General features: G+C 38.5%; 1 protein-coding gene across 21 annotated transcripts in view; it reads left to right on the forward strand.

Annotated features, from left to right (window-relative positions):
- DLG2 (discs large MAGUK scaffold protein 2) overlaps nt 1-22,674 on the forward strand; it is a 1,001,432-nt gene that overhangs the window by 464,056 nt on the left and 514,702 nt on the right. The window lies entirely within an intron of this gene.

Consider the following 22,674-nt stretch of genomic DNA (forward strand, 5'->3'; position numbering starts at 1 on the left):
TTTAGTCCTCAAGTACAAGAAAACACATAGCATGAAATGCCTGGGAAACTTACTTTGTTGTACAAACAGACAAGCTGCTTTCTGAAACCTATCATTGCAGATTGACTGTCCTGTGATGGGTTTTTAAGGCTCACTGTAGTGGAACAGGTGATAGTTTAGTTGACAGAGCTTTATGTAGACGTGAGGATTTGCTTGAGTAAAAATAATTCCTGGCAAATGAGCCTGTTTTTTCTGTACATTGTGAAAGGAATAATGCAGGTTCTCAGCCTCAATATCACGGTGATTTTGAAATGGCAGACTTCCCTTCCTGATTATCCTTGTTCAGAACTTGAAAAAAAAAATACTGTAAATGTAACCATCTGATGGAATCCTAGTTTTTTCATCTCTCAGAAAGATTTATCAAAGTCACAAGTTATGTCTGAAAAGGGAGCTCATTTGCCTCTATTCATATCCTTGTTGCTCAAGCACTTGCAGTTTTCTGCGGGTTTTGATGCAATTCAGAGTTCTGTAGAGATATCTTTCTGTTAACTAAGGCAACTATTTATAAAATATAGAAGCTTTAGATGTATGTGTGTCTGGTGTCCTCTGATATATCTTGTTGGGCAAAAATGTTTCTCTTCCTGGTGAACCTGTATAATAACCAAAAAGAAATCCATTCCTGAAAATTTACATTTGCCCTTTTATAAGAATGCAATGGTTTGAAAATATTCCTAGAGCTTCTCTTGTGGAAGGAGCATAGACGCAGTGATTAGCATGATGGGTTTTCTATTTTAGTTTCTACTGGGCCTGGGAAGAGGGGAAAAAAAAATAATGTTCTTTACTAGAGGTGGTGATGTTCTGGGTAATGGTTTTATTCCAGCAATTAACTAAGCAGCAAACAAGGCAGATGGGCTTTGCTCCTTCTGGTGCTCAGAGCCTGTGAAATGGGCACTGCTTGCCTAGCACAGTGTTTACAGTGTGGTTACAAGTGAAAGGAAATGTTTATTATTAAAGATTGATGTGAATACAGCTGGTGTTCATTGAGCCTTTGTGGAATAGCCATGTGAACGAATCTTTGTCCTCTGCTCTTTTTGGTCCTGTGCTTAGTTTGTGTGATGCTTGTCTTTTCAGGTTTTAGCAGTTTTCTGGGTTACTACCTAACCTCTACTGCAGAAGCCAACAGTACTAAGCAGTGATAGATCATATTGTGCTGAGGTATCACTTCAGTTATTTGGAAGGGACTACCTCCATGAGGCCTCTGTGTAGAATCAGGAGACAATCACAGACCAAGCAACTTCTGGTCGGGGAAGGAAACACCCCTGTTCCTCTAGGACTCCTTGAGTATTATGATTACAGTGGTGTTTCTTATTCATGAAGGTCAAAACCAGACATTATTCTTCACATTTGGAGACTTTCAATTAAGGCTACATAATCCAAGCTGAGGATGTAGCAATGATGCCAAAAAGCTTGTTGTGAAGTGAGGTCAAGGGTATCCCCAGACATACACAAATGCCTTGAAACAGCTCCCAGTTTATTTGCTCTTGTAACAGGACAAAGTTTTTGTCTGCTGCTATTTTCTAAGTGATGCTGGGAGAGGAGCTCTATAGTATTTCCTCTTGTAAAGTCTCCTGCAAGTTCTCTCCTCAGCCTGAGGATTTTTGTCTTTGACTCTGTCCCTTTCCCTTCTTTTCTTCAGATTCAGTGTCTTATATTTGTCACTTAATACTATCTCATGCCTGCCATTTAATCTAAATTTAGCTATCTGTCTCTTCAAATGGCTTTGAAGTTCCTGCTTCCTTTCCCCTGCTATGTCCCAACTTTTAACCTTCAGTAGAGAATTAGCTCAGGAGACTGAAGGAGATCTTCTGCTAGAGCTCATGGCATTGTGTTGCCCTTCCTGTCTGAAACACCTGCTTTGGATTCACTTTTACTCTTAGCAGTTAACTGAAAGACCTGTTCAGAAGTTTTGGTCACAGAGATTTCCACATAGTTGAGAAATAGCATTCCGAATACTCCAAAATCTATTCAGAATCGGTTATTGTGTTGAATTGCAGACTTTCCAACCTGTAGCCTGATATCCTTAAGTATTCTGCCATCTTCTCAGCTGTATTGTGTGAACATAGCTGCACCGAATAATGGTGAAATCTGAGGCACACTGCCTCTCAACCCATAGCACACCTTCCTAGGGGAATGTAAAATACTGGATTCTTAAAGATTAACTGGAAAATAATGCCTGCAGTTTAAATATTTCATTGACTCACATGAGAAGTGGAACTTCTTGAATCCTGCTCTGAGGATAAATAACAAGTACTGGGGTCCAAATACTGTCAGGTAACTTCTTAGGAGTGAGTAGACACTGGCAGTCGCAGGAGGATAATGCTGTCAGGAAACTCCACCAAGAGCTGTTTGCACTGGGAAGATTGACTCATTCTGCCTCAGTTTTCTGGTTACAGGTCAGAGCATTTGGTGCAAAAGGAAAACGTGTGTACTTGAAGGTCAGGAGTCTGCTTGTACCAGGTGCTGAGGAATGCATTTGGTGCTGGTTCTGGTGCTGGGAGTGTGATTGTCAGAGTCTGTGAATGGTCAGACTGAGAAGTTTCCTTAACACCAAGCCAGGGATCACATCATATCCTGTGTGTCATTAGGACGGTCCATCTGACCCCTCACCAAAGCCAGCAAGCACATTGGCTGCCTGGCTGGGTGGGGTTAAGTCACTGCCAGGCTGCATTTCACTGCCTCAATTTCTCCATTGGGACTGCAGCACCACAGTGCACCTCTCCAGAAAGTTTTGAAGCAGTCTTTTGTGTTTAGTGGCTGCATGTTTAGTGGCTGCATGATGCCCTGACGACAGAATGATTACCCAATATTTGTTTTGAAATAATATCATAAAAGGAAAATATTTGAGCATAAAAATAATCTAGGTAAGATTCTTTCGAACCAGAATGTTGTCCCAAGACAAAGCCACATGTCAATCCTAATCACATCACTTTTCCTAAGTGACTTGACTTTGGCAGAAAAAGAGTTGCTTGTTTCCATACATTTTTGTTCATTTGGAAAGAAATCTGCAAAGATCATACAATTACAAAACTTCCCTTTGGGATGGCTGATTCTAGCTGTCACAACTGACCAGTGCCCACAGCCACCTGTGGAAGTCATAGGTGTTACACCTTGTCTGTGCATGCAGACTGCTTGCTACCATCACCCCACTCCCCAGTTCTCAGTGAACATCTCAGTTTACAGCCATAAGCCAGCTTGTCAGCTTGAGGACAGGCTTGTATCATTTCAGAGGAAAGTTTTGTGGATGGTTGAAGTTCAGGCAGAGAAACTGTGGGCCTGTGTATTCCCCTGTGTACACCTCCAGGTAAAGCATTCCAGGGGTTCTTGAAACTGAATGCTTCCATTCCATTCAGGATGGAAGTGTTCAGACCATCTTTTCATTAACACCCATGATTCAAAATGCCTGATATGGCCCATGTTTGCATAGAACAGATGCATCTTAAATTTTGACGTATACAAATTGTTAAAGAATTTGGCTGTAATTTCATATTTCAGATTATGTGGTTTGATATAGTCCTGAAACACCCTAGTGGAGCTCATAATTATTAGATTCTTAGATTGGATATTAGGAATAAGTTCTTCACTGTGAGGGTGGTGAGGCACAGGCACAGGTTCCCCAGAGAAGCTGTGGATGCCCCATCCCTGGAAGTGTTCAAGGCCAGGCTGGATGGGGCTCTGAGCACCCTGGTCTAGTGGAAGGTGTCCCTGCCCGTGGCAGGGGGGCTAGAACTAGATGGTCTTTAAGATGATCCCTTCCAACCCAACCATTCTATGATTCCATGATTCTGTGATAATTGATTACCTCAGAAAGTTGTTTTGGAAACCAAAACATAAAAATAATTTTCTTCAGCACCCTTGCACGTTTTTTATGTATTGAATAATAAGAAACATGGTCCTCATACATTCTGAAAATCTCTTTGAGACACACAGATACTGATTGTAATAAATACTGTTTAGAAATGTGAATAGATTTTCTGAAATGGAAGTTAGGCATGTTTTTCTTATCTTACAAGTACCTAAAATCTAGTATGCATCAGCCAGATAACTCCCTTTCAGAAGACAATAATGAGCAAGAGAAATTGTGTGGCAGACCAGACCATCTTTTCCCTGACTTTTTTACTTCTTCACCTTATTATATTTTTCATTGACTTTGCTTTTCTACTCTTCCATAGCATTTCATGTGCAGTCAACTTAGTTCTGAAAAATGCTTAATTTTAGAAAGCTTAAAACTCCTGTTAAAGGTTGATCTGCTTATTAGTGTGCAGAAGATAAAATTTTCAGCAGCTCAAGCAACTTTGAATGTCAAACACTGAAGTCGTAAAGGAAGTTTTCAGTTACGTGGATGTACTAACATTTGGGAAAATGCTAGTATTGGAGAAGTTTTGTTAGAGTTGCCATATTAAGATAATAAATGTTTGCAACTCACGGAGGTGATGAAACTGTGTTCCATTAATCTCTTAAAGGAAAAAGTCTGTAGTGTAATGAAGAGTTTAAAATCATTTTCTTGCACTTCCCCTCGTTTGACACGAGATGGTGCAGTAAGCTCAGAATTCTTTGGTCTGCCTCTATAAAGCTTCATGATCCACTATTGAGAGTTTTCTTAGATGGCTTAGAAAGTGCTAATTCAGTAAAAAGTGCCTTGTGACTCCCTGGTGTTTAGGGAAATCTGAATTCAACACAACTGTACCTGAAAATCAGAGGTGCAAGTTCTATCTCTAAATTAAATACACACCTCTTCTCCTTCCTCCTAGGAACAGAGCTAATCAGTGTTCATTAAATGAATGATAACTGTGGCTCCTAAATGAACTTTATTAGTATTATTGTGATGTTAGACTTATTTTTGTTTTTCAGTATACTCCACTTTGTTAAGATAAGCTGAAAATTAAAAATCGTTGTAAGGATCTTGCATCTCCTTGGTTGTCTGAACATTTTAAATGTCAGGCTATTCCAGCTATCTCCATTTCCTGATTTAATGCCAGGTTCAACTGTAAGCATCAATGGCAATTATGCAAAAACAAGTAACCAGGTAAATAACTGTTATTGTTATTTTCAAACAAAGATGATCAGTTACTAACCTCTTCAGTTGCCTCATTTTTGATGGCCTCACTTTCTGGAAGGGAAGGAGCCATGCTGGCTATTACTCTTTTTCTTTCTATCCCAGAATGTTGTCCTGCAGCTCAGCTGTGTTGCTGACAGCTTACAGGATTGATGGAATCTCTTTCCAGTCGAGAGAGGAGAAAAACCATCTCCACATGGAACAAATGGGCTCAGCAGTCTCCAAAGTTAAGGTTATCCATGCATTGGCATTTGTACAAATTGCTTTACAGAAAAAGGAGGTTTGTGTCTCCCAGTGCCACAGCACATTGATTCCATTTATTTTTTTGTTGTTTGCTGATGGCAGGAAGCCCTGTCTTACCCATTACTTGAGTCACAGAATCATTAAGGCTGGAAAAGACCTCTGATATCATTGAGTCCAACCTTTGACAGATCACCAGCTTGTCAACTAGAGCACGGCACTAAGTGCCACATCCAGTCTTTTCTTGAACACCTCCAGGGATGGTGACTCCACCACTTCCCTGGGAAGTTTATTCCAATATTTAACAACCCTTTCCATGAGGAAATTCATCCTGATGTCCAACCTGAATCTCCCCTGGCACAGGTTCAGTTGCCTGGGAGAAGAGGCCAACCCGCCCCTGAGTATGACCCCCTTCCAGGTGTTGTAGAGAGTGAGAAGGATCCCCCTGAGCCTCCTTTTTTTCCAGGATAAACACCCCCAGCTCCCTCTGCCACTCCTCATCAGATTTGTGCTCCAGACCCTTCCCCAGCTCCGTTGCCCTTCTCTGGACACGCTCCAGCCCCTCAATGTCCTTCTTGCAGTGAGGGGCCCGAAACTGAACACAGGAGTTGAGGTGTGGCCTCACCAGTGCTGAGTACAGGGGGACAGTCACTGCTCTGGTCCTGCTGGCCACACTATTGCTGATACAGGCCAGAATGCCACTGGCCTTCTTGGCCACCTGGGCACGCACACTGGCTCATGTTCAGCTGCTGTCAACCAGCAACCCCAGGTCCTTTTCACTGGGCAGCTTCCCAGCCACTCTGGCCCCAGCCTGTAGCACTGCTTGGGGGTGTTGCAACCCAAGAGCAGGACCTTATAAAACTTCATGCTGTTGGTCTCAGCCCATCAATCCCACCTGACCAGTTTCCCCTTCAGAGCCTTCCTACCCTCCAGCAGATCAACACTCTCACCTGACTTGGTGTCATCTGCAGATTTGCACTTGATCCCCTCATCCGGATCATCAGTAAAAATATTAAACAGGGCTGGATCCAATACAGAGTTCTGGTCAACAGCACAGGCGACCACAAGAGTCTTTGAGACTCTCTGTAGCTAGTGTGGGAAAGGTGTTTTGTTTCTGTCCCAAGGCAGATGTTTCTCCTTCTCCGTTCCAATCTCCTAGTGAGTGTGTAGTATTCCTTGAATGTCTATCATTCTTCTTTTTATCCTCCTGAGCGCAGGAAGGTCATTCCTGTGAAAGCTCCTGGAATCTGTCACTTGCCCTTTTCTGTCTGTAATGAAACAGCTTTTTCCCCACCTCTGAAGCTTTCCCTGTCCAGGTGTGAGTCACACCTCGCTACAGTGGTTGCTGTGCTTCTCCAACAAATTAGCAAAGATGGGGAAAGAGGCTCTGAGGATGAGCCTGGATGATTAATGGTTCTGTGAAAAATGTATTAGCCTGAGCTTCCTGGAAACTGTCATAAAGAGTAATTTTTTGTGTCTAAAAATGTAGATTAGGCAAGAGCTATTTATTTCATGAATTAACATTGACTTCAATAAAAATTGAGTTCTAAAGACAATTTGGATAAATAAGGTCAAAATATTATATTGCAATTTTTTTTTTTTTTCAGATGCAACAGTCTCATTTCTCAATTCAACAAACTTTGGGACTATTTTTTTGGTACTGGACTCTGTATAAAAACCAAAGTCATGCACTGGTCATGGGTACTGTGAAAATAGCAAACTCCAAGACGCTCCTGATGTTGCAGTGAATCATGTGACCTGTAAATAAACTTGAGATGTTGCTGCCCAGAGCTGGAAAACAGTATAAGGGAATACACTCCACAGATCTGCATAGCTGTTTTAAAACATAGAATCACAGAATGGTTTGGGTTGGAAGGGACCTTACAGATCATCTAGTTCCAACCCCCCTGCCATGGGCAGAGACACCTTCCACTAGACCAGGCCTGAGCAATTGCAGGGAAGTCCTCTGACCGTGTAATGGAAATACCCCTAGCTTTCAGGGAATCAGGTTTACACAGAGAAAGCTGGTTGCTACAGCTTTCAGCATAACCATGCCTCATACTCCTGTGTAAATGTAGTTCCTGGTGTCTTGGGGGATAATCTATCTGTGGTTAGAAACCCCATTTATTTTTCCAGAGCTGCTGAGATCCCTTAATTCCTATTACTGGGGAAGAACCCTATTAAAGAGATGAAGTTCAAACAGGGAAGAGAAAAAAAATAAGGTTCAATTTGCTTTAATTTCTGTGGTTGAGGTGTGACGAAGAGTTGAGGCAGTGCCATAGCACAGGCTGTTCTTCTTGAGCAAAGATGCTGCATTTCAGAGGCTCTTTAAAAGCCATGAAGGACTGAAAGAGGCTGAGGCTTTGTTACATGTCAGGAGCAGCAGTCTGAAGTTTTCTCTTGCAGTTACAAAATTAATTGGGGTTATATAGAGGACATATTAATGTATGCGTGGATATATTAGCAAGCCATCTAAAATTTAATCTTGCATCCTTTTCTTTGCTTACACTGACTGCATTTCATAAGTATAGCTCATCTGCATGAAGCCCCAGGGTGGCTCAGCCCAGTAGAAATGATCTTATAAGAATACTTTTGATCTCTGCCCTTGTAGCTTCCTATCTTTTGTGTTTTGGAGTTGGTTTTGTTTTGTCCTTTTTCCCCCCTCTCTCCCTTTCAGTATGCAGTCACTGGCAAAGCCCCATGCTGCAGTCAGTCCGTTACTGGATTCCACTGAATATTCAGTAGGTTGCCTCATTAAGATACAACCCTTGTTACATGTTTAATCATGTAATGCTTTTCTCTTATCTCCTACTGTAACAGCAGATAGGCATATATCATACATCTGCATCTGTGATCTATGGTTTTTAATATAAAAATGCAATCGGATTAGAAAAGAGACAAAGGAAGCTCACAAATGTGCCTGTGCCTGTTCCCTGCTCTTAAGGAAGTGGCAGAAGTAGCTCTGAATTTTGATTTTATTTCATTATGTTTCAAGGCAAAATAAGCAGCTTATAAATTAGCATTTTGAGTAATATTTTGTTCTTATTTTCACGTGGGCAGGAATGTCTTTCATTTCTGAGTCCTTGTCTTACTCTAAAGAAATTCCTAAAGTGGTGCAAAAATTGAATGTTACAGCAAACAGTTACTAGTGAAGAATGCTTTTTTCGTTTTGTCAACATAGCTAAGTCCATTGTTTTGTGTGCTTGATGTTTTGCCTTGGCTTTCTGATTGATGGCTTTCCACATGATTTATGTAGTTGCAGACAGTATCTTGTTATCTTTCTAGCTCCTGACAGAATAGAAGAGAAACCAAATAAAATTGCTTCTGTCAGTGGGTGATTTAATTGGAGAAATCTCAGCAACTTAAAGTAAACCTCAGGCATTGCAATCCTTTATGTCTTGGCAAAATAAATGTTGTCCTCTGATGGACACAAGCAGAGCAAGCTCTGACAGTATCTACTGGTTCACTATATGTTGTTAGACTTGCCTGAAGAATGAAGACAGGAATTTTCAAAGGAATTGGAAAATATTTTCAGGCTGTGGACCCTGTTTACTTTATATGGGCCTCTTAGGTATTGAAGGTCTTTTCAAATGTTAATCTGAATTGCAGTTTCAGGAGATTTTCTGTGTTCTTGATCTGGTGAATGCTTTATCCAGTAGTATTAATTAGCTGATTAATCTTTAATTCTTTTTGAATAGCAGGTTTCTTTTTAACAATAGTCTTGTTCCTGAGCACCTTTTTTATTTTGGGGAGGGAAGCCTGGCATATTGCAGATATTCCTGACCATGTCTTTTACATATAATCAAGTAAATAAGAAATTCCAAGAATCCTTTTTTCTTATTGTCTTTCTCTAATGCTTTGCATAGTAATAGTTATTCTTTGCTTTCTTATAATTTTCTGAGCTGTTTTTTCCTTGATGTTTTGGCCTTGTGAAATACTCACAGAATATAAAACAAACAGAGAGATGGACTTTTATAAATGGGGGAGGGGGTGGTTCCATCTGAAATACAATAAATATATGCAATAAATCCAGAGAATTACTACTAGATCCTATGAACACAGGATTTGTATGTTCTGCCAATTCTTTTCTCTGAGTCTAGAAGTACCAGAATATTTGTTAAGTATCTGTAATGATGTTTGCCACCTCTCCAAAATGTTTTGTGACCTTCTGCTGAAAAGTGCAATACAGCATCTTGGTGTTATTAGTCAGACTGTAACAGGAGGGATTTTTCTCAGATATGTCAGACAGGTTTAACACCAGTTGTTTCCCTAAGCTTGGTGGCTGAAATGCCCTTCTGTCAGACTTCAGCTACTGCTGACACTCGGGAATGTATTCTACATTTTAAATGAAGCACTAAAGTGCCATAATACCTTTTCACTGAGGAATATACTGATAATTCACTCACTCAATAGAAGATACATGTGTTTATACATTTGATGATGTGATGCATCAAAAATGTTCTGGCTTTTGTCAGTACCAGGTGTAAAAGAAAGCAGAAGTTTGCAGTTCCAGGAACTCTGGATGGCTGCAGCCTCCAGGATGAAGAGAACAGAATCTCTTTATTCAAACCTTATGAAAGAATATCTTGGCAGCCTGACTAAGTAGTGCTTAAGCTATTTCCAATATTTTTAAACTCCTGTTTCTCCTAGCTGTTATTTCATCTCGCTGTAATGTAGTTTCGTGGACTATGGAGCTACAAAAAAACCCAACAGAATTTTGACATTTAAAAGAGGAACAGGCCTTTCTGAGCTGGCTCTTATTTTCCAATTCTTTTCAAGAATCTAGTCTAAATAAGAGTTTTTGAGATTATTATTGTATGACATCTTCACAACCTTATTATTGTGTGACAACATTATCTCCCTGCCCATGGCAGGGGGCTTGGAACTAAATGATCTTTAATGTTCATTACAACTTGAACCATTCTATGGTTCTCTGTTTCTGTGGTCTTGGTATCAATGGCTAATTTAGACTTCTCAAGAAAAAGATCTCTCTAAAAAATATTTTTAGATGGGAATTGCCTTTTGCCATTTGGTTTCCTTCAATCTCTCTGTTTCAGAAGATCTTGTTACTTGTTTTTTAATAATCTTTAAAAATTGCTACTGAAGCTGATGCAATTGGGGAAAATATCAAAAAATAGTCAGCAGTCTTGATGACTCAGGTGACTTTTTTAAGTTCTGCATTGTTTACTAATGTGATTTTTCACAGTGTCATCTTTCTATTTTGCATGATGTTGTTTCTTTTTTCCATAGTTAATCAGCGTTTCTTTTCCCTGTTCCTTTTTCTGACTTACCTTCAGGATCCATTCCTGTATTTCTCCTTCTCTTACGTTTTTCTTATTTCCATTCCTACACACACACGGATCTTATTAATCCTGCAAGCCACCCACGAAGTACAAGTTTGTACCAGGGAGCTGTGAACTTGTAATGATTGATGCCCTCCTGTACGAGACAACTGTGCTCTTATTGATCATTTTGCTTCTTGGCTGCTTTAGAGAGCAGGAGACACAGCACCTCCTGTCTACTCTTTGTTGTTCGTGGTCTTTACTGAAAGATGGGTTCTCTTCCTCCTGAACAAAAGCAATGTGAAATACAGTTGAATGTTATCAAGTTTAGTGGATCTCAGTTGCCCACTGAAATGGCAGCACTCTGAGCAGCTTTTCTTCTACCAATACTTATGGAAACTATGAGCCATGGAAAATGCAATCAATTTTTTCAACCAACAAACTCAGGAACAGCAAATTGCATCTATCTTCCAAATATGAACAGACTGGGACTTTTACGTACATAAGAGCTAGAAGTCATCTTTTTATGTTAAAATGTTTTCTGCAGAAAATCACCACATTGTCAAAGAAAGTGTACCTAGCTGTTTTTCTCAAAGCCTTCCTTCCTACAGTTTTAATAAGCATCTGCCTGAATTGCTTCATTGGATTTAATCACCCCACAGTGGTTGAAGTTTTTGCTTCCAAATAAAAAAATCATTAAGCCTGATCATAGAATTAATAAAATTATTATAATTGATTACATGACGTTGGAAAGGCTGAAAAGAGTAATGGTGTTTTTACAGCAAATAAGCAAATTTTTACTTTGAAGTCAGTGTCACAAATTGTGCCTTTGATCAAGTGGATGAGCAAATGCCAAGCAGGGAAATAGAATTGCAGTGATGAGAGTTTAAACAGCTATATTAATTATTGGGAATTAGCCAAAATAGCACAAAGTTAACAACTTTATACTCTGGCAGTGTTAAAATCATCAGCCAGCTTCTGAAGACCACACCTGCAGATGACTTAACATTGAAATTGCTGCTGTTTCCTCTTTAGCAGTTGTTGGGGCAGTTTGTTTCCTTCACAATTTTGGAACAAAACTGCAAATGGAGCAGATCTGATCTGAATTAGAGGTTTCAGCTGAAACGAGGTTATTTTCTTAACTGCTATCTTCATTCGTTACAGTTTTACTTCTGTTCAGAAAAGGCATTATTTTTTCAGTATTCTGGAGATGTTGATATCTACTTAAGGCAAATGTGAATGGGTACAGTAAAGTGAACACAAGGCCGTTTGTGTACTGCTTGTACTTTACTAATACCTGTAATATCAGGGAATGTCTGAAATCTGGCTCAAGCAAGCCCAGGTTAAAATGCCTAAGACATTTTAGGTTTCCGTTTCTGAAAGTGCTATTTACCTACTCTCTACTAAAGATACTGGGGTTAGGGAGTTTTAATCCTGTCTCTATTCTGGAGTGTAAAGTAGGCCAGAAGGACTACTAAACACTTGTACCTCAACAACTGGTAAAAAAAAAATAGAGCTGCATCTATCAAAAAGGCAACAATCAACCAGGCAGAGTATCACATTTATTACAGAACCATAGACTGTCCTGTGTTGGGAGGAACCCACTAGGAGCATCAACTCCAACTTCTGGCCTTGCACAGGACAACCCCTAGAATCACGCCATGTGCCTGGGAGCATTGTCCAAGCACATCTTAAACTCTGGAAAACTTGGTGCTGTGACCACTTCCCTGGTCAGTGATGTTTCTAAACAGAAGAAAAGCAGTCTTGAGCAAAGACCTAAAGCATCAATATGTCAGTCTATTATAGCTACTAAAAAGGTGAAGTTTTTTAATTACTTTAAAAAACATATCTTGCTTGTCCTATTCTCCTTCGTCACTGTGTTCTGGGAATTTCCACACCTATGCCTTCAGAGGACTGTACGTGCCTTTGTTTAGGGGCTGTATCTTCCTCAGAAGACTGCAGCATCAAACTTGTCTTACAATGCAGCTCACAGAGAAGCTGGATAGGTATTCCCTAATGTCTGGATATTAGAAGAACCTTGTCACTGAAACGGTGGTCAAGAACTGGAATAGGTTGCCCAGGGAAATGTTGGATTTGCCATCCTTGGAAGTGTTCAAAAAGCACGTGGCTGTGGTACGAAGGGACATAGTTTAGTGGTGGAGCTGCTGATGTTTGGTGAATGGTTGGACTTCAATGATCATAGAGGTCTTTTGCAACCTTAGTGGTTCTGTGATTCCCTGTACAGGTTTATCTTTCGAGCAGAATGACTTAGAAATGCTCCGTACTCAACTTCTGTGGCTTTCCACCTTTCATATACTGGCTTTATCACCAGCCTTTTTTTCTGGTACTTTCTTGCTGAAGCAGGATGATTCAGCAGCTGACTTCTATGCCAGGTCATTATCTCAAACCAAAGGGGATCTGAGCCAGCTTGGAGCTACACAAAATGCAGCAGGGTAGAGAAACAGGCTGAGGAAAATACAGTTTGGGGATTTGTTCCATTGCTTTTTTCCTCTCTTGCTCTCACTGTCCCTGCAAATTTTTTTTCTTGCTTGCTTCCAGAGAGTACAAGGCTTTGTGAGAAAACATATTTTACAAATAATTTGAATGTGACGAACTGTAAGGAAAGAGTCTGGCAGTCAGTGGCTGAAGTGCACATAGGCATGTGCAGCTGGGAGAAAGAGGCACAAACTGCTACAGTATTTGAAAATATTTTAGAGCCTGCATTTTGCTACCTTACAGCCTGATTTGACTTTGCGATCATTCAGCTGCTCATACCCAGACAACTGACATATCTGCAATGTTGTTTAAACATGTTTCTTTTGACAGTATGGTAATCCTAGGGTGAATATGGTAATATTAAGGGTGAATATTAAGGTTGAGTACTAGAGAATCTGCTGTAAACCTGCATGCATAGAGATCACCTCACATTTTCTGGTTTTTAAGTCAGTTATAGCTATCTTGATACAGATAATTCTGGCAACTGGAACCCAGGTTTTATTCATTATTCAATTAAGCTGAAATTGCTTGTAATGTAGTACCATAATTGTAGGAGAGGCATTGTTGCAAGATGGTAAGTAGGTGAGATACTAATTAAATTCTTCTGAACTTCAATAATTTAATATTCAGACGAGCTGCTCATTGCATTGCCTCTAGGGATTACAGGGGAAGAAACCTGAACAAAAATAGCAGCCCCCAAATGATTTTTGCTGGACAACTCTGAAATTTTGGGTTTGTTAGTATTGCTCCACCATTCTGGATACAAACACAGTGGGTCATATCCCTCTGTGTGTGAAGCTCTGCAGACTTCAGTTAGATCATGTGTGGGTGGATAAGTACAAAATTTTCCCAAACACTGTTAAACCCAGGGGTGACGGTAGTGTTTATATATAATCTTGAAAAGCTGGATTCTTTTATATTCAGGCTTTTGGGAAAAGTAGGTTTCAGCCTAATTTAGGCAGGAATACATCTCCCTTTGATTTTCAAAGAACTGTAAGTCACAAACTCTTTTAAATTCTTTTTGAGAATCTCATCTGATAATAAAATGAGAGGTATGGGAGAGGATGAAATTCATCCATTCTGTAGCATCATGCTGTAGCATATCTCAGATTGTCTTATCTTTGCTACATCAAGATTATTGACCAGGTTAGTGCCATCCTTCCAGCCCCTGAATACATCAAAGCAGATGTGAGATGTGCCCCTGCCCTTCTCATTAGAGCTCTCAGTAATGATCTAAGCTAGACTGGTCTGCAGATTCCTCCCTAGATGCATATTCTTTCCAAGCCTCTTAATTCAATCTGAATGATGATGATGATAATTTAGGTTATAGTATTGCCCAGGGGCTATAATAGCAGTGCAGGGCCCCATTGTCCTAAGCATCATATAGACAAGGAAAAGCTTTAATGTTGTGATTCCACAGAGCTGCCCAGGCTAAAACCAATGCAAATGAGCAGAAATTAATAGGAATCCCTGTGTATATTCAAATCTTATCTAATAATCTATCTATTACAATCAAATTATATCTACTTTTTAACTAGCGTATAATTCTGTTGTAATTTCTTTAGCTAGAGATGTTCATATCTCGAGCCTGAATTATAGACCAGTGTTATCTTGTTACATTTATTGGCTTTTCCCTGTTAGCACTGCACGGATGTTTTGCATCTCACTGAGTGACAAATACATGGGGCGAGTGTACACATTTGGGGAAAAAAAGCAAACAGCCTTGGTGTTAAAGAAAAATGGTTCCAAGAATAGAGTCAATAAGAATCTGCCATGATTGCACAATGTAGAAATTAACCCTCCCAGCTAATATACCACCATTTACTTACTGTGTTAATCAATTAATGTCCTTGATTTAATTCTACACCTGTTTAACTGAGTTGATGAGCATTACTATACTTTCAATTAGATGGGTTTTTCAACATAATTTTCATCATAATGGTTATTGTAAATGAGTTTTCTTAATTATGGTAGGGTGAATGCTTTATTAAGAGGCTTGAGATGTAATATAACAAGATTTGGCACATCCTAGTGAGGACCCATGGTTCTCGAGGACGTCCATCTCCACCTCTCTTCTCACAAACTCTTTCTGTTGGCCTGCTGAGTGTGATATTGAAGACTTATGATAGGTAGACTGTCAAATCCAAATTCTCCATAATTTCATTTGAGTATTGTAATTATTATTTGGTAATGGGTTTAGTTTAGATGCACTATACCTTCTAAAAGTGCTGGTGGAGAGCATCATGGTGTACTATAATTTTGTTCTGTGGCAATGTCTTGGGGGCTGCAGTGGCATTTGAACCTATGATAAGATCTTATCAAGAAGAAATAAGTTAACAATTTGATATGCAAACACAAGAACCATTAGGGCGACACTTTATGGAATGTCAAGATGCTGATTTCCAAAAACGCCTTATACTCTGGAAATGCTTTCTCTTCTCCCAGAATTGCCTGTTTCCTTGGGCAGGCAGTGTCTTTCTCAGCTCCCCTTTTCCTCTAAAACATGTGGTCTGAATGACTTCTTTGACATCTCTGTGACTGTGAGGAAGGAGATTCATTGGCTGAGGGGCACAGTGGCTACACAGGCAGCTGCATCTCCAACAGTCTGGGACAAGAATGATCACCTGAGTAAACATTAAAAAGATGGAGAAGACAGGAAAAAATGTTCACCCTTTTAATCCCATCCCAAATTTAGCCTTTCTATGTATTGCATCTACCCTGCAGCTCCCACTTCACACTCTTTTTGCAAACAAAGATGGAGAAAGTGGTCAGGGCATTGGACAAGGGTGTTTTGCATTGCTAACATTGCTCAAAGACGAATTAGTGTAGGTACAGTGCTAGACCGTGTAGATCCTGGGCATTCCTACTCCAGTGACATTTATTTTTCTGAAGTGTTAAGGCCATAGAGTAGGAATCTACCACCCACTTGTCCTCATTGTCTTTGTTTAATCCGTGCTCACCGCTCTTTTGCGGATTTGGGAGGGCTGCAGGAGCAGTTCTAACCACTTTCCTCATAGCTTCCAGAACTGGGGATGTGCTTCAGGGACAAACCTGATCCTAGGAGCAAAGAACTGTATCTTCTTGGTACAGTTTGTTTTCCAAAGATATGGGTAAATTTGCAGTTGGAATAATTTTAGTCTAAATTTTTATGAGTTGGTGGTGGTATTGTATATTTGCAAAAGAAAAAAAGTAGTCAATAATGTTACTCTCTTATAAATAGCATTAATTAAGTAGAATTGGATGGCTGATGGGTAGTTAATAAAAATGTGCAGTGTCACAACTGTTCCATTTAGAGAACTGGATGGCAGGAATTATTTATCTGTCTTTTCAGAAATTCTAGGGATGAGCTTGGCAATTACACTTCAGAAAATCTGTGCCAGGTACTTTTAATGAGATAAACGTAATGGGATTGAAACAAACAGGAAGGAAAAATGGATTTCTTTTAGCTTAATGGAATCTCTGATAGTGTCAGTAAATTAGTAGCAAGCGGAAAAGAGGCTGAAGTAACTTATTTGCACTTACTAAGTAACTTTCACTAAGTCCCATCACTCTAACATGCTAAGGAAAGAAAACGCTTCTGAAAATAAAATACCAGGGAAGGTTAGAGTGTCAGTGACCACAACAACTGAGAGAAATGAATGGATCATCTGCAATATGGCAGAAGGCTTATGGCTAAAGTTATCCCAAGGCAACCTGGGCCAGTGAAAGTCTATATACATTTTGAAATCTGTCCTAGACAGTGCTATAGAAGTGTAAATATGATTATTAGCTAGATAGATACAGGGCAATTTGCAGATGGGATACCATTATTTTGGGCAGTGGAAAGAAGACAAAGCTGTAAGACATTTCAGACGAATTAAACAGAATTGGAAGAATAGGCAGTTGATAAAATGCAATTTTGAAAAATATACGTATCTACAGTGAAGAGGGAAATATAAATTACTCATAAATTCATAAAGACTAATGGAATGTTTTAAGAATGGCTTACAGCTTGGTAACCAAATATTTAAGTGACTGAATTCAAAAAGCAGAATTTTTACAAATGAATGGCAAAAATCAAGAGCTGAAATAATGAAAACGTTTTCATGCCATAAGAAGCTCTATTGCATAAAGCTTTTAGAAATGAATAAAGAAGAAAAGGAAACATGGATTGCAATGGGAAAAGTGTGTTGGGCCATGATACTAATTTTTGCCCCTTTCTCTGATTTTCTTCCCGTTTTTCTCATTTTCAATCAAATCTGAAAGGGGTCAGTAGCTGAAGAGAAACTCCTATGACTCCATAAAAAGAGGTAACCAAGTAGAGGAAAGATACAGAATTAACTCATCTGGTAAAAATACCAGTAAATTAATACAGATTAAGTATTATGATTAAGAGGTGGGGGAGTGAGAGAGAAAAAGCAAATGTGACATTTCACTGCAGCGGAACCAACACCTGTTGCTTGGAACCAACACCTTATTAGCCATCAGAATTTAATAATGCAGCTCAGAGCCATAGGAAGGGAGGTCTTGTTTATTCTGCTGCTCATGGGTCTATTTCTTTGGAATCTGGAAATATTCATGAGAGAGTATGAAAAATCAGGACCTTGTGGATAGGAGATTAAAAAGCCAGAACATATGGATCGTGTTGCACTGTGCAGATGGATGGGAAATTGTAAATTACTAAGGTTCTCAGTTAAGCTGTAGAGCACAATGCTTGTTGCTGTCCCCTAGATCTTGCCCTGATGAAACAGGTCTGTGTTTAATAGAACATAATAACCTGTCATACATAACATTTTCAAGGTTGAACAGATTGGATGCTCCAGAAATCTGCTAGCTCAGGGGTAATTTCTGGAACCTGCAAAAGGAAAAAAAGCCCAGGTGCGATGTTTGAAATTCCTTCCTAAGAGGTGAACGAACACTCTGGGAGTTATTACAAAGTAATAAAGACTTCCTTTTATTTGTTTTATTTTTTCATTCCTGGACTCAAAGGTCTTATGGCAACTGAAACTATGAGAATATGTTACACCATAAAAAGACTCCACTGCTATTTTATGGTCTGCTTTTATACCACAGATACATGCTCACTGGACATATAATCAAAATAACACTTGAAACTTCAGTTGTGAATTTTATGATGTTTTTTTATCACACTCTATTTTTATCACACTCTTAACAAAACTTTAACGTTTTTCTATCAAATAGATCATTGAGAAAGAATTGCATTTGGAACATTTCTGGTAATGTTTCTGCAACATTGATGAGATCAGGTATTGAGAGAAACAAAACATATTTTAGTGAAACTAGTCTGGTTTTCTACTAATTTAATTTACAAAAGCTGGTGATAATGCTTTTTTCAAGTTCAGTCTAAACTTCAAAAGCCCAAATAAATGAAAAGACAAATTTTTGGGTGTCACTTAGGTATTGCACAAATTAATGCACAACTTCGCTTGCTTCTGAGTTAGTGCTGTAGACCAAACGGAATCATGTTTGTCCTATTGGTTTAGTCTCAAGAAAGGCAATCAAACAAAAAAGCTGATCCTACAAGATGATGATACCTTCTTGTGGGTTTTGCTGTACAGTTTGATGCCTGTTCTAGAAGCAGACTGATGAAATTAGTAAACATTTTGTGATCTTTCTGGAATGTTTAAGGAATTGTATCATGTTTAAATATAGGGAAGAACCGATTTGTTCTTCTTGGTTTTAAGTGACATGGCTGCAGCAAAACTATACTTTTCCATGCAAAAAATATAAAATCAGAAGGGCATATTTATTGTCAGAAAAGATAGCTAAAACTAAGAACTTAAACGTGGAGTGTTTAGCATGAGTACAGATGGTGATGTTTTTAATAGCAAATTTGCCACCAAAAGCTATTTCAGTCTTACCTTAAAAATTTCAAGTGAAAGTCAACAAATAATTTCATCTGACTGAAGAAGAAAAAGATCAGAAATGACAGTGCTTGTATTGACATTTTTAATGTAAAGTTTGTTTCAAAAAAGTCAAAACATTTTATTTAAAAGCTGAAAAATAATTTTGGACTCATCATTTTAAACTGACATTCCAAAATGGAACAAAATATCCAAAAATGTAGCAAAAGAAGTAATGTTCCCTCTTCCAGACGAAAACTTTTGTATTGGATTGAATGAAATATTTCAGGTCTAGCTGACCTGATTTCCATCTTTGTTCTGTTATTGAGTGAATAATCCATTATTTGCACAGTTTATGGGGAATATGAGACAAAATATGCACAGACTTTCTCAGAACATATGCTGCAGTCCTTTTAGTTTTGAATCTTTCTTTTGATTTATGAAGATAAAGAATAAAAGTTACCTTCACACCCTAACTACAGATGATTTCCGCATGGAGGGCTGTGAATTCTAGAACAGGAAACTCTTTCAGGGTATGCAATGAATCATCTATGTCTGACTTTCGCAAAATATGAAGTTTAACCAGGTATGTACTCCAATCCAATTCTGCTCTTGGCAGAATTTGTTGGGTTATTTGATAAATGTTCATGTGAGACCCCCTGCAAGAAAAACAAGAGACTCATTTATCTTGTCACTGTCAATATGTTTAAACTTGGTTTTGGAAATTTTTAGTGTCCCCCATCTTTGAGGATTTTTGGGGATAAGTCAGCATGTATCCTTCCAGCACCATAATCCAAGGGCTAAAGAAAATATGGCTTGGAAGGGGGAGATGAGAAGTACCATTTCTGTCTTTCTACAAGTCCAGGGTGAGTGGAACAAGTCTTTTGCCTTCAATATCGACATAAATAATAGGGCAATATAATAAACTGCTTATGTGGGAGTGCAGTTGAATATGTATCATTTTAAATTTTTATGTCTCAATTTTTCAGTCTTTAAGTTTTGCAGCTGAGGTGTCTGGTGTGCTGACAGCCAGCTCTTGAGGTCAGGGTGATGCGCATTCAGGCAGTGGGGAAGCTCTGTAAAAGTCCCTGGTGGATATCACATATGGTGTACTCCAGTGTAGCTGGAATCCCAATCCTGGAATTACCAATTCATAGTTCTGTGCACCTCTGCTGTGCTGCAGTCTATGGTGGTTGCAGTCTGTCCCTCGCTACCCCCACTCACCCTTCAGCAAATGAAAAAACCAAGGATTTAATCAGCTCTAAAAGGCTTTCTCAGGTCCAGTCTTCTGTGAATGGTTCTACCTACAGTACTGTAGATATTAAAGCTTCCTATATTTAGAGTCAAGGGAAATGACAAAACTTTTATTTTTACAATTATAACATACTGTGTAGTTAATTAGAGAGGATGAAGAGATTATTCTCTGACAAGTACATTATAAAATGTGATTCATAAACTATTTGCCTGAGTCATCTTTTATAGACTTTACCTTTCTAAATAGTTTGTTGGTTTATTTGTTGTTTTTTTTTTAAATCCCGTATATATGATAATAGTTATACATTCTTGATCTTCATGATTTTTTGAATTAATGGCAATAAGGGAAAAACTGAGAATTAGGCAAAATATAACTGTTGTCATCTGTGAGCAAGTAATTTTAAAATATGGGGAAAAAAAAAGATGGTCAAATAACAAATGATGAAAGCATCAAACCCTGAAGTGTTTAATATTATACTTTGTTTTAACTGTGTGCATCCATGGCTGTCACGGGGCATATCTATATTTTGGCAGAAGTCCTGATTAAGTCAATGGGGATTTTAGCCTAAAAGCCATGTTATTGTTCATTACTTGGAGTATTGTCAAAATTGCATAAACAGTGTTCCTTTTTAATTAGGCACCTGGTATAAAAGAGTTTCAAAGGGAATTGTACTGATGTGTTTTAGATGAAAATTCATTTATTGCACAGTAGTAACATTTTCTTTCATTTTATGTAGATAAGAAGCAAAAAGGTTTAAAAGTGGGTTATCCTGATGGAAAAACTGTGGAGAATTACACTTAAGGATCTTTTTTAAGATTTATTGTATATGAATGATTTGGAGAAAGGATGAAGCACTGAAAAGTGTTTCAGCTGGGACTTCTTAAGCATTATTTTCATGTGTTATGTACATGACATTGCATATACCTTCTAATGTTCCATAATTTTCAGATGAATATGCAATTTGATTTCCATCTTTCAGACAGAAATCCCTTCATTTGTTCAAAGCCTTCCATCTTTTCTAACTTCATTAGGAAGGCTGAAAACCAGTTGACAGTCATATTTATATATGTGCGAATCTATGTGTATATGCACTGCATAATATGTTTGCAAAGTTTAAAATTGTATTTAAAATAATCATGAAATCATAGAATCATTTGTGTTGGATGAGACTTTTAAGATCACCAAGTCCAACCATAAACCTAAGACTGGGGCTATATATGTTTCTTAGCTGCAGACTTTTAAAATAATCCATTTTTCTCATGATAATGCACTACGTGCTTCCTTTAGCTAAAACAGGCAAGTTTCTTCAGAGAGATGTTTAGAAAACATCTTTTAACACAGTAACTACTGTAAGGTAGAAAGGAAGGCAATGGGTAACACAAGATGCAGAGTGGGGAGAAATCTATTCAAAAAATAAATTCACAGTAGATAAAATGAAAAGAGCCTAGAACAAATGAGGAATTTATAACATACACTGGGGAGAGGATGAAGAAATTTTAGTGAAAATGAAAGAAGAGATGAGGCAAACAAATGAGAAAACCAGAAGGAATAAAAAAGTTTTGTTGCAACAATTTCATGCTACTGGTTTTAGTTCTGTCCTTTACTCTTTCCATCAAAACCCTTTATCTCAATAGTTGAACTCACTGAATTTAGAGGTCTTTTACAATCTTAAGTTTCTATCATTCCATGATCTAGTACAGTTTTGATTTCAAGAGCTAAATTGGAAAAAGTGTATCTTTTGGATAAATATCTTAAATAGTATGATGCAAATAAAGGAAGTTAGTTGTACAATTCCAGCTGAAGCACAGCCTCGCAATTTTCCTTTCTTTTGGGGGGTTATCTCAATTGGTATTTTATGCAGCAGAATCATGAGGGCATGGCTCATCAGTGAGTTACACTTGTGTGTGCCATTGTAGAATTAGAGCTTCTGGTTTCAGGTGGTACAAGGGAGGATCACACCCTTATTTCCACAAACAATATTAATTAATTATTAAATATCAAAAGGTTAAGGACCTATCATACCTCTGAATGTTGTGATAGGTTTCTTTGCCATCAAGAAATCACATAAATTCCAGGATGTGGTGAAAGACTGTATAGTTTGCTCTCTGTATCAGCTTTCAAAGAATATCCTCCTTCAGCTGCATACCTGCAACCTTCTTATCCAACCAGCAGAGTCCCAAAGATTTTGCACAGGCATTTATTTGAAACTTACACTGGTCCTTGGACTCCTTCATCTGTGATGGTTTTTTGTGGTAACTTTTTCATAGGCGCTAGTCCCCGTTTTATTTCTGCAGACTGGGTATTCTAGGTTACAGTTATTGAGGAAATCAAAGTGAATGAGGGAAGCTCTAGATTACTTGAGCAAAATAATGTGAAGAACAGTCACCACATTAGAAGTATCAGTTAAAGTAATAATAACTGTATTGAATGACTAAATTTATTTGTTGTGCAAAATATTGCCTTAGT

The sequence above is a fragment of the Corvus moneduloides genome, chromosome 2 (genome assembly GCF_009650955.1).
Source record: "Corvus moneduloides isolate bCorMon1 chromosome 2, bCorMon1.pri, whole genome shotgun sequence".
NCBI classification, from domain to species: Eukaryota; Metazoa; Chordata; class Aves; order Passeriformes; family Corvidae; genus Corvus; species Corvus moneduloides.